The sequence below is a fragment of the Helianthus annuus genome, chromosome 6 (genome assembly GCF_002127325.2).
Source record: "Helianthus annuus cultivar XRQ/B chromosome 6, HanXRQr2.0-SUNRISE, whole genome shotgun sequence".
NCBI lineage: Eukaryota > Viridiplantae > Streptophyta > Magnoliopsida > Asterales > Asteraceae > Helianthus > Helianthus annuus.
In genome coordinates, this window is record NC_035438.2 from 1073634 (window position 1) to 1088279 (window position 14646).

The 14646-nt window shown below is 35.6% G+C and overlaps 1 pseudogene; it reads left to right on the plus strand.

The window, feature by feature from the left end:
* Nucleotides 1-1615: 1615 nt before the first annotated feature.
* LOC110866039 lies at nucleotides 1616-3552 on the plus strand (annotated as a pseudogene).
* The last annotated feature ends 11094 nt before the right edge of the window (nucleotides 3553-14646 follow it).

A 14646-nucleotide genomic window follows, 5' to 3' on the forward strand; every position in this document is an offset into this window, starting at 1 on the left:
ACGAGATAGGAGTCAAGTATCATACTGATATTTACGTACTACCAAGTTCACACATAGTAAGGCAGAACCCTTCTCACGCTCGATAAGCCTCACTGGGACTTGCATGCACCTCGCGTTATTATTAAGTGTGCACCCATAATAATAAGGCAATTTGCATGCTTATCTCAGTGCCTCTTAGCTTGCGCTCGAAGTTTCCCCTGTTCAAACAACACAACAGATGATATCACAGTTCTATGGTTTACATGAGTCGAAGAGTAGTGTCACACTATCGAGTCACTATGGTGTTAAATGTTTCAGTTCATGTATGCTGTGAGTGTGTGACTGCTAAGCAAGTAATGCATAAAGTGAGAGAGAGACGGACCTTGCAATCTGGAGCTGAGTGTCATGGTCGATTTTCGGAGTTGTTCGGTTATAGTCTGGTTTTACAAAACGTTTTAAATACCAGTACGGAAAATCCCCAAAACTGGGTACCGGTACCGAAAATACCAGTACGGAAAATCCCCAAAACTGGGTACCGGTACCGAAAATACCGGGGTACTGGTACTTGAAGGGAAAACCGGTAAAAATACTGGTACCGAAACGTCAAAAGTTGGTACCAAATCGGTACTGAATATATTTCGGTTTGGGAAATTTGGTACCGGTACTTGGTACAATTTGCTCATCCCTACTACGGAGGGCTTAAACAAAATATATACTTTTTCGATTTGTTATTGTTTACAACCATAGCCTCTAACTATCTGTTATTGTTTACAACCATAGCCTCTAAATTTGCACTAGATGCTACGAGTTTATTTATTGCTTGGTGGTGGTTCAACTGATTTTCTTAGAAAAAAGATTGATGTAGGTTATTGAAAGCCAATAGGAAATCTAATTCGGGCTTGATAAAAAAATTAATTGGTGTCATTTAAAAAAAAAATATGCCATGGGCCTATTTCAAGCTCTCTTTGATGAAACACTAGAAAATTTTTACATTTTATAATGGAAACAGTCTTGAGGAATAGTGTGCCTGAGGATGTTCATCCAATCTTTAATGTGTTCTAAAGAAGAAAAGTCCCAATGGGTTAGTTCCTTTTTGTTGTATTTTGAGTTACTAATCTTCCTCGAATGTTTCTGGTGGCCGTGCATGATATGCAAAGTTCTTTTATAATGATTTATCTAACTCTTTTTTGTAGTTCGTTGTCATTAGTTTAGGTCGATATGACAGGTTTATTTTATGTATCAACCGGAAAAGGTATGGCTTATGATTAAGAGTGTAAATACTTGAGATTGGCTTGGTAAACGTTGAATCAAGCCGAGCTTAAATGAGCTCTAGCCTAAATTTTAGCTCATTTAGTATACGGTATAATACTTATTGATTATAATAAGCATACAATTATAAAAAAATAATTAAATGTCGCCACCTGTCGTTGAGATGGCTGGAAATGAATTGGCTGCAATAAACTCTGACGTTGTTGCTGAATGTGTGGATGCACTGAGGTTACCACTTATTCTCAGCCCGAAGCGCCATTGCTTTTCTTTTCTAAGTCCTTGAAGATAAGCTTGGCATTGATTGTACGCTTTTGGTGGTAACTTTAAGTCTCCGTTTTCTATTTTTAATCAGTCTTTAGAATTTTATTTGGTCACTAGGGTTTGCCTAATTGAAGGAAAACTGGAAAGGACAGATTAACACAGGCATGTTCATGTTATAGTGGACATGAATCCTAATGAATTAGTGGCTGATATACTGCGCTAGCTTTGCAAAAGTATTGATGTCGTTGGCAGGTTTGAATCGGAACACATATTGATGTCGTTCTGGTATTCAGTCTCTTAGTATGGTCTGATTAGCGTGGCCCAGTGTTCGTGCCACTGCGACTGCCACTGTCACCGTCACTTTATACTGTCCAACTTTGTCCCTTTGAATGTGTTAGTCATTTCTATAATTCTGGCTTATGTATTATATGCTGATGTACGTCTGGCGAAAAGAATAAGGCGTGATACAACCGAAAAGGGAAGAGAGATCGGTATGGTGCTTGATCAGGTTAATTGCTTAACATTTAACATGTGTTTTTGATCCGTTTGACGTAAAACACAGGTCAAGTTGACCCATTCATAAGTCAATGGATTGAAGTCAACACCTGTATTAATTTTAAACTTATGTGCAGTACTCGAAGTTTGTGAAGCCTTCTTTCGAAAACTTCATACTCCCAGCAAAAAAGTATGCCGACATCATCATCCCGCGTGGAGGAGACAACCATGTAGCTATTGATTTAATTGTCCAGCTCATTCGGACAAAACTTGGCCAACACGATCTTTGCAAAATATATCCCAATTTATACGTTATTCACTCAACTTTTCAGGTAATATTTTGAAGTTCCATCTATTAAAATTGTGCAAACTGCATGAAATGATCTTTATTGTCACACTTTCTTTTATGAATCGTATTGCGTGTTCTTTAATGTAGATACGTGGCTTGCATACGCTTATACGTGATGCTAAAACAACGAAACATGATTTTGTTTTTTTTATTCTGAACGATTGATTCGTTTGGTGAGTTGTTGGTTCTTGATTTTCAGCTTTTGTATGTGCATAATTGTTCTTGAATATAACTGGAAAATTACTCCACATGTAACAGGTTGTTGAGCATGGTTTGGGACATTTACCTTTTACGGAAAAGCAGGTGACAACTCCAACTGGTGAGCTTCTGCACTCACGTGTGAAAATGAGTCATTTATTTAATTTTCTATTTATTTTGGTTTAAATTGATACAATAAAATATTTAGCTAAAGTAGAATGTGTTGGTGGTTTAATTTATTATTTTTTATTTTTGAAAATTTACTGAAGTTATACATACAACCTCTTATTGTTTTATGGTCACAACGTCCATCATGTAACTATGCAATAACCGTAACAATTTTGTTTTGTGTGAACACAGGGTCGGTATACACAGGTGTTGACTTCTGTAAGAGATTATGTGGCGTTTCTGTTATTAGGAGGTATCTGACCAACTCTCATCTTCGAAATGTTGGAAAACGTATATGGACTATGCATACTCGGTCACACGAATATATTTTAAAACTATTTTCCGTCTAATTCCAAAATGTCTGCAGTGGTGAGAGTATGGAAAATGCATTGCGAGCATGTTGCAAGGGTATTAAAATTGGAAAGATTTTTATTCATAGAGAAGGAGGTGACAATGGTCAACAGGTTTGACTTTGCCATAAACCATGAATTGTTTTTTGAAATGGTTTAAATCCTCATAATTCATCCTCCTAACCATAAAACGACAATGCAGTTAATATATGAAAAGCTGCCACAAGATATCGATTATTAGGCCCAATGGTCTCTAATAGGGTTTAATTGAGGCCCGCTACCCTAAAAAAAGAACGTTAGTAAACATCTTCAGCCGCTCCCTCCCTCTTCTCCATCGAGTCTTCATACTTTCTCCAATAATCGACTTTAATTTATGTTTTAATTATGTTTTCTATGTGTTAAGTGTTTTTTTTAATCATGTTTTTGTATTTACTATTGATTAACAAGTAGAATATGTCATATTGATGTTGATGTGTACAAATATTTTTTATTTTGAGCGCTTCGTATACGTAAAGCTCTCGCTTCGCGCTTGAAGCTTCGCTTAAAGCTTTTGGAACCAAAACGCTTCGGAGGGCCTCGCGCTTTTTTAAACCAAGACTGGATATGCATTATATTTTTCATAAAGATGTAGAGGTTCGACTATTGCGGGTCTTTGGCCACAAGATTTACAAGGTAATTGATGCGTTTGGATGTCTCAAGTTTTTTCTTTGTTTTGTTAATTACTAAGGAGGTTTATGTTAAATGTTACTCTAACTATGTGTACAATAGCATTTGAAATATTGATGGGAAACTGAAGATTCTTAGAGCTGGAATCAAATCTTGAATTATAGATCTATGATTAGAAGATTCTTGGAACTGGAATCAAATTGTGAAATGTAGATCTGTTAAATTGTGTTTTTTTCCTACATTTTTAGTACACGGTTAATGAGTTACTTTTGAATTTTGATTATGTCTTGAAGGTGAACTAAGTTCCAGCTTTTCAAGATGAAGTTCACGAAACTTGGATCAAAACCGGATTTGTTTCCGTCCAATGGCGAAAACACTCGGTCAGTATGTCATCATTTTCTTTGGATTACCCATCTGCTGATTCCGATTATATGAGCAAAATAACAAGGATCATGGGAATAACTGATGAGGTATGACTCAGTTTTCAGGTCTTCTTGATATTTTTTTTTAATTGTAAATAATGGCTCTTTATCATCTTGCATTTTGTAGGCTTTATGATTTGTCCTTAGCGCTATCCTGAGCACGAATATATTTCAATGATTTTTTTATTAGTTTGTCGGTTAATTGTAACTTAAAGGTTTACATAAGTAATGCAACATTCGTTCATTTCAAAATTTTATTTAGGGATTTATAAGTTATATAATTGACATTGAGTGATTGGCATCTCTTCTGCAAAAACTTGAAGCCAGTACAGAGAATATGTCTTCGAAATTTTGTAGAAGTAAACTTTTTTCAATCCATGATTATCCTCCAAAATATCTTAGTGAATGAAAGCTATGCTGGGCAAAGTGGAAACCAGATCTGAGATTGTATCACCTAGATCTCTAATGTGACAATCTTCTTTTCGACCTCAACCACTATGCACGCATTTTCCAAACTTATGAATAGAGGCCGGACACTTGAACATAAGTTGTTTACACCGGTGAGAAACCTGCAACCTGCTCATGATCTATATAAAAAACTACACCTGCAGCCTGCTCCTATACCATGGATGAATTCACATACACTACGCGAAGGAGTTCATAGAATAAGGTATCGTAGCTTATGGCTTTCACATGATTTTGGTTAATGAATTCTGTTTTGGCATTAGCAGTCAATTTGTAATTTATTTGATGTTAGTCTTGGGTTATAAAGATTTACGGGTTTTATGATTTTTCTGTCGGTTAATCATTTGTTGCTACAAACAGGTCAACCCAACCAATACTGTTGAATTATGTAAATATTAGGTTTCAATAGGGGTGTGATGCCAGTAGATGTTACTTAAAATTAATCGTTAAATTACCATAATTGTATTTTCTTTACTGAAAGTGTCATTTTTACTTTTTTCTAGGTTTTGACTGGAGATGAGTGGTATCCTTTGTTCTTTCATATATCATGAAGTTGATTTAATTCAATAGCATATTTTATACTGTGATTTATTATTTAACTAATGAGTAGATTACATGTCGAAACGGGTTTTGCTCAAAATAGGTTCATGTCAATACGTGTTCTGCTCAATATACGTTAAGGTCAAAACTGGTTAAAAATGCTTTATTTAAGAAAATATATATCAAATAACCAAAGTTATAAAAAAATAATTAAAACAAATTAAATCTATCCGGGTTCTAAAAATTGCTATAAAATCATTTGCACAATAACATCTCAAATACCTATAAAAAATGAATCAAAACATATTTACCTAAGTGAGAAAAATCATATTTTTATATGTTTATATTGAAAAGTTCTTTCATTACAAAGTTCATCTCATTGCCAGTATATATTATATGTTTGTGTTAAGCCACCCGCGAAGCTCGCGGGATCTTAGGCTAGTGTTGTTATAAACGACAAGGAGGGTCATGAACATACAAGTATCAAGGTATTAACAACAACTAATCTATAGTAAAACATCAAGTAATGAGTGGATTCTTATGAAGGATAGCCCAAGCTAATCCAACCATCACACATACATCAAGCTTCACACTTGAACACTACTTGTGGGTAAAACCCTAATTAAAACAGAAGGTTTATGAGGTTTTAACCTCTGATTTAGATGTCTCAACCATGTTTTTAAGCTTAACCAACCATGAGAGGGGTTGTAAGCATTAGGACATTGGTTTGAGATGTGTTTCACACAAGTTAGATGATGTTTGCATAAGTTTGAAACAAAACAGAAAGTTTTAGTCCATTTTAGGGCAAATCCAAGCCTGATTCTTCCAAGGAAAAACCAAGGATTCAAACCCAAGGAAATAACAAAGCAATAGGAAGAAGAACCAAGTGATTTGGTTGAGAAATGAGCAAGTTACACTCACTTTAGTAAAGCTTCACGAATCTGTCCAAAACTCAGATTCTCAGCTGATTAGAGAGCAATTTAGTGAAGATTTAGGAGTTGTGAAAGTGTAAAAAGGGTTGGAGAAGGTGGGTATTTATAATGGAAGAGTTAGAAGGTGATTGGAGGTGATTAGAGGTGGATTAAAGGTGATTGGGTGAGGTTGGAGAGTTGGATTTCGTGCAAAATTTGAAAGAAAACACAAGTCTGCCGAAACAAGGCGCTCGCGTAGCGCTAGCAACCAGGCTATACCCGTCGCGCTACGCTAGCACATGGATTATGAAATTAAGTTTGATATTTTGACATTCAGGCCCCTGAAGTTTGAGTTTGATTCTTTTTGATGCCTTTTTGATAGTTTAGGGACTTGTTTGGTCATAAGGTGTAATCAAGTACGAAGATCATAATCAAAGTATAATTAGGCGTATAAATGTCATAACCAAGTATCGTTCTTGTTCAAAACACGTTCAATGCATAAGTTTAGTTCAATTACAAGTTTAGCACATAGTTTCCAAGAATAACGTTCAAGCACAATTTGATTCACCAATCGAACATACGAGCATAATTAGAGTGCGTACAACATAAATGTAACAAAATACAAGTTTCATTAATGACCCAAGTCTCGGTTTGATAATGATTACAAAGAAAGGAACGATTACAAGAATACAAAGTTTCCAAAAATAGAAATCCAAGCAATGGTTTCTAAATAGGGAAATTATGAAAACGCAGGGCGTTACAGTCTCCCCTCCTTTAGGAAATTTCGTCTCGAAATTTAGGAAGACGGAAGGTTTGAAAAAGTTTTGGTAATAAGGTCCAAAAAGGTCTTCAAAACACTGAATTTCTCATGGCACGTTTTACGAGAGTTTGGTAACATGGTGAAAACACTTATATATAGGAAGTACCAGCGGCGTATCCACCATCTTTTGACCATGTGACGTCCGTTTCGTATCCGGTGTCATGTTACGTTCTGTGTCTTACCATACACAATAGTACACTCTATGGTTCTCATACGACTATCACTATAATCCCGTGTGCACCCGCGATTACATTGATCGTCACATGATCCGCATAACTTGTACTAGTTGTGTATGAATTAAGGTATAAATAAATTCTAAAAATAAGATTGCGTGCATAGAGGCATAGCATATAAGCATGCTTGTGTTCCAAATAGTATGACAACGTAAGCGAATCTCTCGGGTTTCGCCCGCGTATAGTGCGAAAGTATAAATTTTGTGTAAAAAAAGCACGAGTCTAGGATAAGTTTAAATACGAACACGCACGAGAGCATAAACACAAAACGCATGCCAGGAGTATGAGTAAAAATATGAGTATATATATGTGAGTGCAATTTTGAGCATAAACGAATGAGCGTGAGCATAAACGTAAATCGTATAAATGAGAGTATATGTATAAGTATGAGTCTATCATAAATTGTATAAATGCGAGTATAACTATGAATTTACGTATAAACATAATTGTATGGGTATGAGGAAAATATATGGATGTGAATATAAGTTTAAGCATAGTTGTATAGGTACAGGTACAAGTAGGATATATGAGTATAAACACGAATATGAATATTAGTGTAGACGTAATTGTATAAATGTGAGTGTAAGTATAATCGTATTAATATGAATATAAACTTGGACATAAGTATAATGTAAATGTATAATTTGGGAACACGAGTATAATATAAAACGTATGAATATAGATATGATTATGAAAATTAACATAAATGTGTAAATATAAATATAGGTGTAGACATAAGATGTAGAAATACGAATATGGATATGAGTGTAATACGTAATGATTTTGTTTATGATATGAATCGTAATATACGAATTTAAACATGAAGCGAAAGGCCAAGAAGTTTTGAGTATGAAGGTAAAAATGAGGGTATAAGTGTAATTGTCACGAGATATAAACCTAAGCACATAAAATGATATACATATATAGTTGTTTTGAGCAAAGCGTGACGTTTAATTAAAATCAAAATAGATTGAGTTGACATGACATATAGAATCTAGTTCATAAATGTAAAGAGAGCATAAAATATTTATTAGTTACGCGTGTTATACTTTGTGAATGAAAGGGATTGCTACTCTTGCTTTAAAAAGGATTTACATTCGCTGAAGATGGTTGGTTCTTATGAAGTTTCCTTGCCCACACATTTTAAATTGACGTATTGAATAATGGTTGAGAAGGTTCTAGAAGTAAATAAGTTTGCATCGTTTTAAATGATCTTGCATTAAAGAAGAAATTCGAATTTTAGACATTTTTGTGACAACGTTGATACGTAAGAAAAGGATTTTGGTATATGATCTTAGTGATTGTTGAAAAAGCGTTTTTAATAGAACATTTTACTGATTTTGAAAGAAATTTTAGTAAATGATTGAATAACATTGGTAGTATTTTATAGGTGTGCGGAAAAAGTTGGTTTGATTCCTAATTGAAAATAGAAGATCTCAAGTTTAAGGATATAAGATGAGCCTTTTCAATAGTTACGTTGAATACAAAATTTCGTGGGCAATGGATTTATTAAACCAACTAGGTTGTAAATTTTGAAAATCGAGAAATAAGCGTTTATGGTAAAGGTTAAGAATTTCGTGTGTGTGAGCTATATAAAAAAAATATATATATTGTGGGATAAGGAATTCGTTCATATAAACAATGCATGCTGAAATAAATAGAGATTTGCCTAATGATAAACGATTTAGTTATAAACGTGATCATGTTTACATAATATAGTCTATTAAGGAAAATATTGGTAACGATCACCTAAGTAAGGGAATCACCCCTAATACGTTGGCGAGGTCGTTGTAAGATGAGAAAAGAAACGGAGTTAGTCGTCAAGGTAAGGAAATCAATCCCATCTTGATTATATGTCTCCATTTATTGTTACAAGGGGGTATAAATAAAATTATGTGAAATCATGTATGCGGATAATGTATAAGTGTATGATAAAGTATTTGTACGTGATATGAGTAAAAGTGAAATTTCAAAAATAATTCGAATTTGAAAAGAGGGAGTAGATGAGACTTGGTCATAATGTTTGTTTAAGAAAATGAAATTGATCACATAGCATAAGGGGTCACATAGCGTAAAGATTCAAGTTGATTTGCATAGTATAAAAGTTTAAACGTCTCATATAGCATAATCATGAATTCCACATAACATAACATGAATAAATGAAAGCATTGTAAATTTAGTTTGTTCACGAGGGATTATTATTGTTTGTGATTGCGATAACGTGCGAAATGATTAAAACGACATTTCGAAATGAAAGAACGTTCAAGTATAAAATCACATATAAACTGAGTTACATAAAAGAGAGGCTCAATAAAACATAGGATTTTTTCGGGTAGAGAAACGTCGACAATTCCAAAGTGGGTCGAATGTTCTTTCGAATTAGAGATATTGTGCTTTGGTCTATAAGTAAGATACTCTCGTCGAGAAGCGATTAACGGTATCTTACCCTTCTGGTTACTACACATCTCTAAATGATTGAAACATTCGGGACTTTGGCGAGAATAAAAATCAAGGAATGGAACTTAATCGACAAGATGCGGGTTTCACCCCTAACTTGACGATTTTGTACCCTAAATGTGGTTGGTACTCGTCGGCCAAAATAAATTTTGACACTTTGACGAGGGTCCACTAGAGTTGAAATGGAAATTACCATTAAGTTGTGGATGTCACTCCTAGCTTAATGGTGAAATTTCGTGCAAAAATAGATTAAAGGTAGAATGAGAGTCGTTTACCAAATTGTGGGTTTCACGCCTATTTTGGTAAATTCTTCTCGTTGGTGTTACAAGAGTATAAAAATAGCATAAGTGTATTTGTGTTAGCCTTAGGAAAGGCACATAAGTTTAATCAAAAGTATAGCTAGGAAGCATGCATGGTAGAGTACAAAGTTTTAAACAACAAATAAGAGGCAAAATTCCTAGAACTATAGATTAGGGCAAAAGCATGGCAATTTTTCCTAATTCCCTATAGTTATGGCTCTGATACCAATCTGTCACACCCCAACCGATGGCGGAAACATCGGGATGAGACGAAGTGTGTAGATTGCTCAAAACGTCATAACACTATGTGACAATAATTAATTTAAATTCAAATTTCATTTCAAACTAAAAGTCATACATGATTCAAAAAGGAAATAACAACATTGTTTCAACAAGTAACATAACAAACAAAAGATAGAATATTCTAGGCGTGTATCTAGTCCACCCTAAACTTGTTTCATGAATCATCCATACTTCAATAATCAACCTGCAACATGTATTAAAATAGAGTTTCAATGCAAAAGCAAAGAGCGAGTATACTAGTTTGTTTACATAGCATAATAGAATAAAAACTCATATCCAACATGAACATAACAAAATAGTTTCAACGTGCTAGTTTACGTAGTCCAAGTGATAGCCCAAGTTTCCCAATGCGTTTAAAGTACCTAACCCAAAGTTTAACGGGAGGTTGATATGTCTCCTCCTAACAATACCCCAAAGACTAACGGGGAGGTGCATTACTCCTATAGCGCTACTATTGTTAAGGCGGAACTACACACAAGAATTAAACGTTCACATTGCACAAAAAGTCTCAAGATTCACAAGCTTCATGTTTCATGTTTCATGTTTAAATGGATAGAGTAAGTTTCAAATAAGTTTCAAGTGTCGTGTGCGTTTAATATAGAATACATGTTGCACCCAAAGTGTTAAAAGTAGAAATGGGTTCGAGTATACTCACGGTTTAAAAGTGGTGACTTGAAGTTCCGAGAGCAAGTTTGTAGATGAGTTAGTTTGGAGCACCTTGTCCTTCTACACAAGGAAACGTAGGTGTGTGAGTTTGGAGTATACGGAAGATTATAGATTCGGAGTTTTTAAAATATAAAGAAAGTAACATAGGTGAAAATAATCATCTTGTACACATAACTCTTGTTCTTGACACTATTGAAACTCAAAAGAGTTGGTATGATTTCATGGATTCTAAGATCCATTAGAGTCGTAACAAGGGCATGGTCATAGATGATGTAACGTCCACTTAACAAATAACTATTAAGTCATCATCAAGTCTTAGTTACTTAGATGTATACGTATAGAATAACTTAGATATTATATAGTTTTACAAGTCTTAAGATTCAAGCATGAGGTAGGAGATTAATGTCTCCATTTAGGTACCTCTTTGTGTCATAGAATACATACATGAGGTAGGAAGAACAAGCTTCCATTTAGGCACCTCTATTGTTCACCACTACACTTGTTGTTATAAACGACAAGGAGGGTCATGAACATACAAGTATCAAGGTATTAACAACAACTAATCTATAGTAAAACATCAAGTAATGAGTGGATTCTTATGAAGGATAGCCCAAGCTAATCCAACCATCACACATACATCAAGCTTCACACTTGAACACTACTTGTGGGTAAAACCCTAATTAAAACAGAAGGTTTATGAGGTTTTAACCTCTGATTTAGATGTCTCAACCATGTTTTTAAGCTTAACCAACCATGAGAGGGGTTGTAAGCATTAGGACATTGGTTTGAGATGTGTTTCACACAAGTTAGATGATGTTTGCATAAGTTTGAAACAAAACAGAAAGTTTTAGTCCATTTTAGGGCAAATCCAAGCCTGATTCTTCCAAGGAAAAACCAAGGATTCAAACCCAAGGAAATAACAAAGCAATAGGAAGAAGAACCAAGTGATTTGGTTGAGAAATGAGCAAGTTACACTCACTTTAGTAAAGCTTCACGAATCTGTCCAAAACTCAGATTCTCAGCTGATTAGAGAGCAATTTAGTGAAGATTTAGGAGTTGTGAAAGTGTAAAAAGGGTTGGAGAAGGTGGGTATTTATAATGGAAGAGTTAGAAGGTGATTGGAGGTGATTAGAGGTGGATTAAAGGTGATTGGGTGAGGTTGGAGAGTTGGATTTCGTGCAAAATTTGAAAGAAAACACAAGTCTGCCGAAACAAGGCGCTCGCGTAGCGCTAGCAACCAGGCTATACCCGTCGCGCTACGCTAGCACATGGATTATGAAATTAAGTTTGATATTTTGACATTCAGGCCCCTGAAGTTTGAGTTTGATTCTTTTTGATGCCTTTTTGATAGTTTAGGGACTTGTTTGGTCATAAAGGCATAGTATAAGGTGTAATCAAGTACGAAGATCATAATCAAAGTATAATTAGGCGTATAAATGTCATAACCAAGTATCGTTCTTGTTCAAAACACGTTCAATGCATAAGTTTAGTTCAATTACAAGTTTAGCACATAGTTTCCAAGAATAACGTTCAAGCACAATTTGATTCACCAATCGAACATACGAGCATAATTAGAGTGCGTACAACATAAATGTAACAAAATACAAGTTTCATTAATGACCCAAGTCTCGGTTTGATAATGATTACAAAGAAAGGAACGATTACAAGAATACAAAGTTTCCAAAAATAGAAATCCAAGCAATGGTTTCTAAATAGGGAAATTATGAAAACGCAGGGCGTTACAACATGGGCTTCTTTCGGATCCGACTCGTCTCGCGGTGTCATGTCTTCCACTCGGTTCAAACACTCATATTCTTGCTCCGGAAGATCTATAACCTCTTCCACCACATTACCATCCGCCAATGTACCATTAGCCAACATCTCTTGGTCTCGTCTAAGTTGAGCCAATTCTTCAGCGAGTTGACCCACTTTCTTTGCCAAGGCTTCATGAGCTTTATCTCTCGCCTCAAGTTCCTTCTTCAGTTCCATCTTAATCTCTTGATTTGAAGTAATGACAGCATTCATGATTGCATCGAGCTTGAAACTTATTAAATCTTGAGGTTCTTCAGATGCCGGTTTAGGGTATTCATTATAATAATCATCATACTCCTCCCGGTAACTTGAGAAATGTGGCAATTCGGGTTCATAGTTGTTATAACCCCGCTCTTGCTCATAATGGTAATCCATCTCTTAATAGTAATATTCTTGATAATTTGGTGGTGGTGGTGGTCTATCGTATGGATAATGTGAGAATGGACCATTGAAATCTTCATAATTCGCCCTCTTATATTCATACAATCCGCTGAGGTAATCTTCCCGAACCTTGTAGGCTTGAACTTTTTCGTAGAAAACAGAGCAATCCTCTAAATAATGCTCTCCGCTTCCGCAACACTCACACGGATCATCATCTACCCAATTCATATTGAAAGATGGTACCTGCAAAACATGTACCTGCACAAACAACCTCGACCACCCAAAGTAAAATCACAAAAATACAAGAAAGAAAAACTAAACTAAAATCAAACAAGCAATGAAATACTAAGCGCACTAGCTCCCCGGCAACGACGACATTTTGACGTGACCATGTCGTCCTGATCAGTCAAAAACTCAATTAAACCTAGGTAGCTAGGGTAAGTCGGGTATCGAATCTACGAAGAACATGTGGTCAGTATCGCACGACCCGACAATTGGTATTATCTAAAACACTGGTGATTAACTAAAATTGCAACTAAATTACTAAATGATTAAAACAATAAAATTAGAGACAAGTTCCACACCCGGTTCGATTATTGCAAGACCTATGGCTCCTACATGTTTTAACTTGATTCAATTGCATATAGTGATTAAGGGATTACTATCACGAAGCTTAGGTGCCAATTGCTATCGACGTCATAGACAACGGACCGTAATGCACTTCGTTACCTCGGACATGTAAATCCTAACCTACGATAAGGCATAAGTGCACAAATTCATTTCGCAAAGTCAAATTTTATAATCATTCGACAATTCACAAATTCAATTCAAATGCACGACAATTATCAAAGGTTTCAAATACTAAACAATTTGTCACAAAATCAAATGAAAATACAAATGCATAAACCCTAGGAATTCTTACAACAATCTATACCGGGGTGAAACCGAAGAGACTAGCCGTTCATGGTCGAAGAGGCGCGATCACTGGAGGATGAATATGAGCACCGAACCATAATCTTGAGTCTTGAAGGAGAGTTGAGGGTTAGGGGTTAGGGTTTGGATGGTGGAGAATGGATGAAGATAAAGTGGTGGTGATTTGGGTAGGGTTAGGATGAAGATGGTTTTAGGAATTGTTTTTGGAATATGTTAGATGCTTATGAATGGTTCCAAGGAGGTGTTTTAACACCACACTACTCGTAACTCCCGAATCTTGGTCAAGCGAAACCTTGCAACCCGTCCCCAAACATTAAAACACAAATTTCGCGACACAGTAATCGGGAGGGCGTCGCCGACGGCCATTTAGGGCGTCCCCGACGCCACCTGTAAATGCGGATTTCCTGATTTCTTGTTTTCTTCATAACTTCTTCATTATAGCTCTGTTTTACTCACCGTTTTCGCCCACGTACTCGTAATTCAGCCCTCTATCATGCCATCTTCCAATATACTCATTTTAAATCCATTAAAATCCCCCAAAACACATCCAATCTTCGTGATTAACCCGGTTTTGTTCATTTCACATCCCCGGTTGATCCCGTTCGCTCCCAGTGCTCCGTAAAGCTCCCAAATAGCTCCTTAAACTCCGCAAGACCTGCAAAACACAAA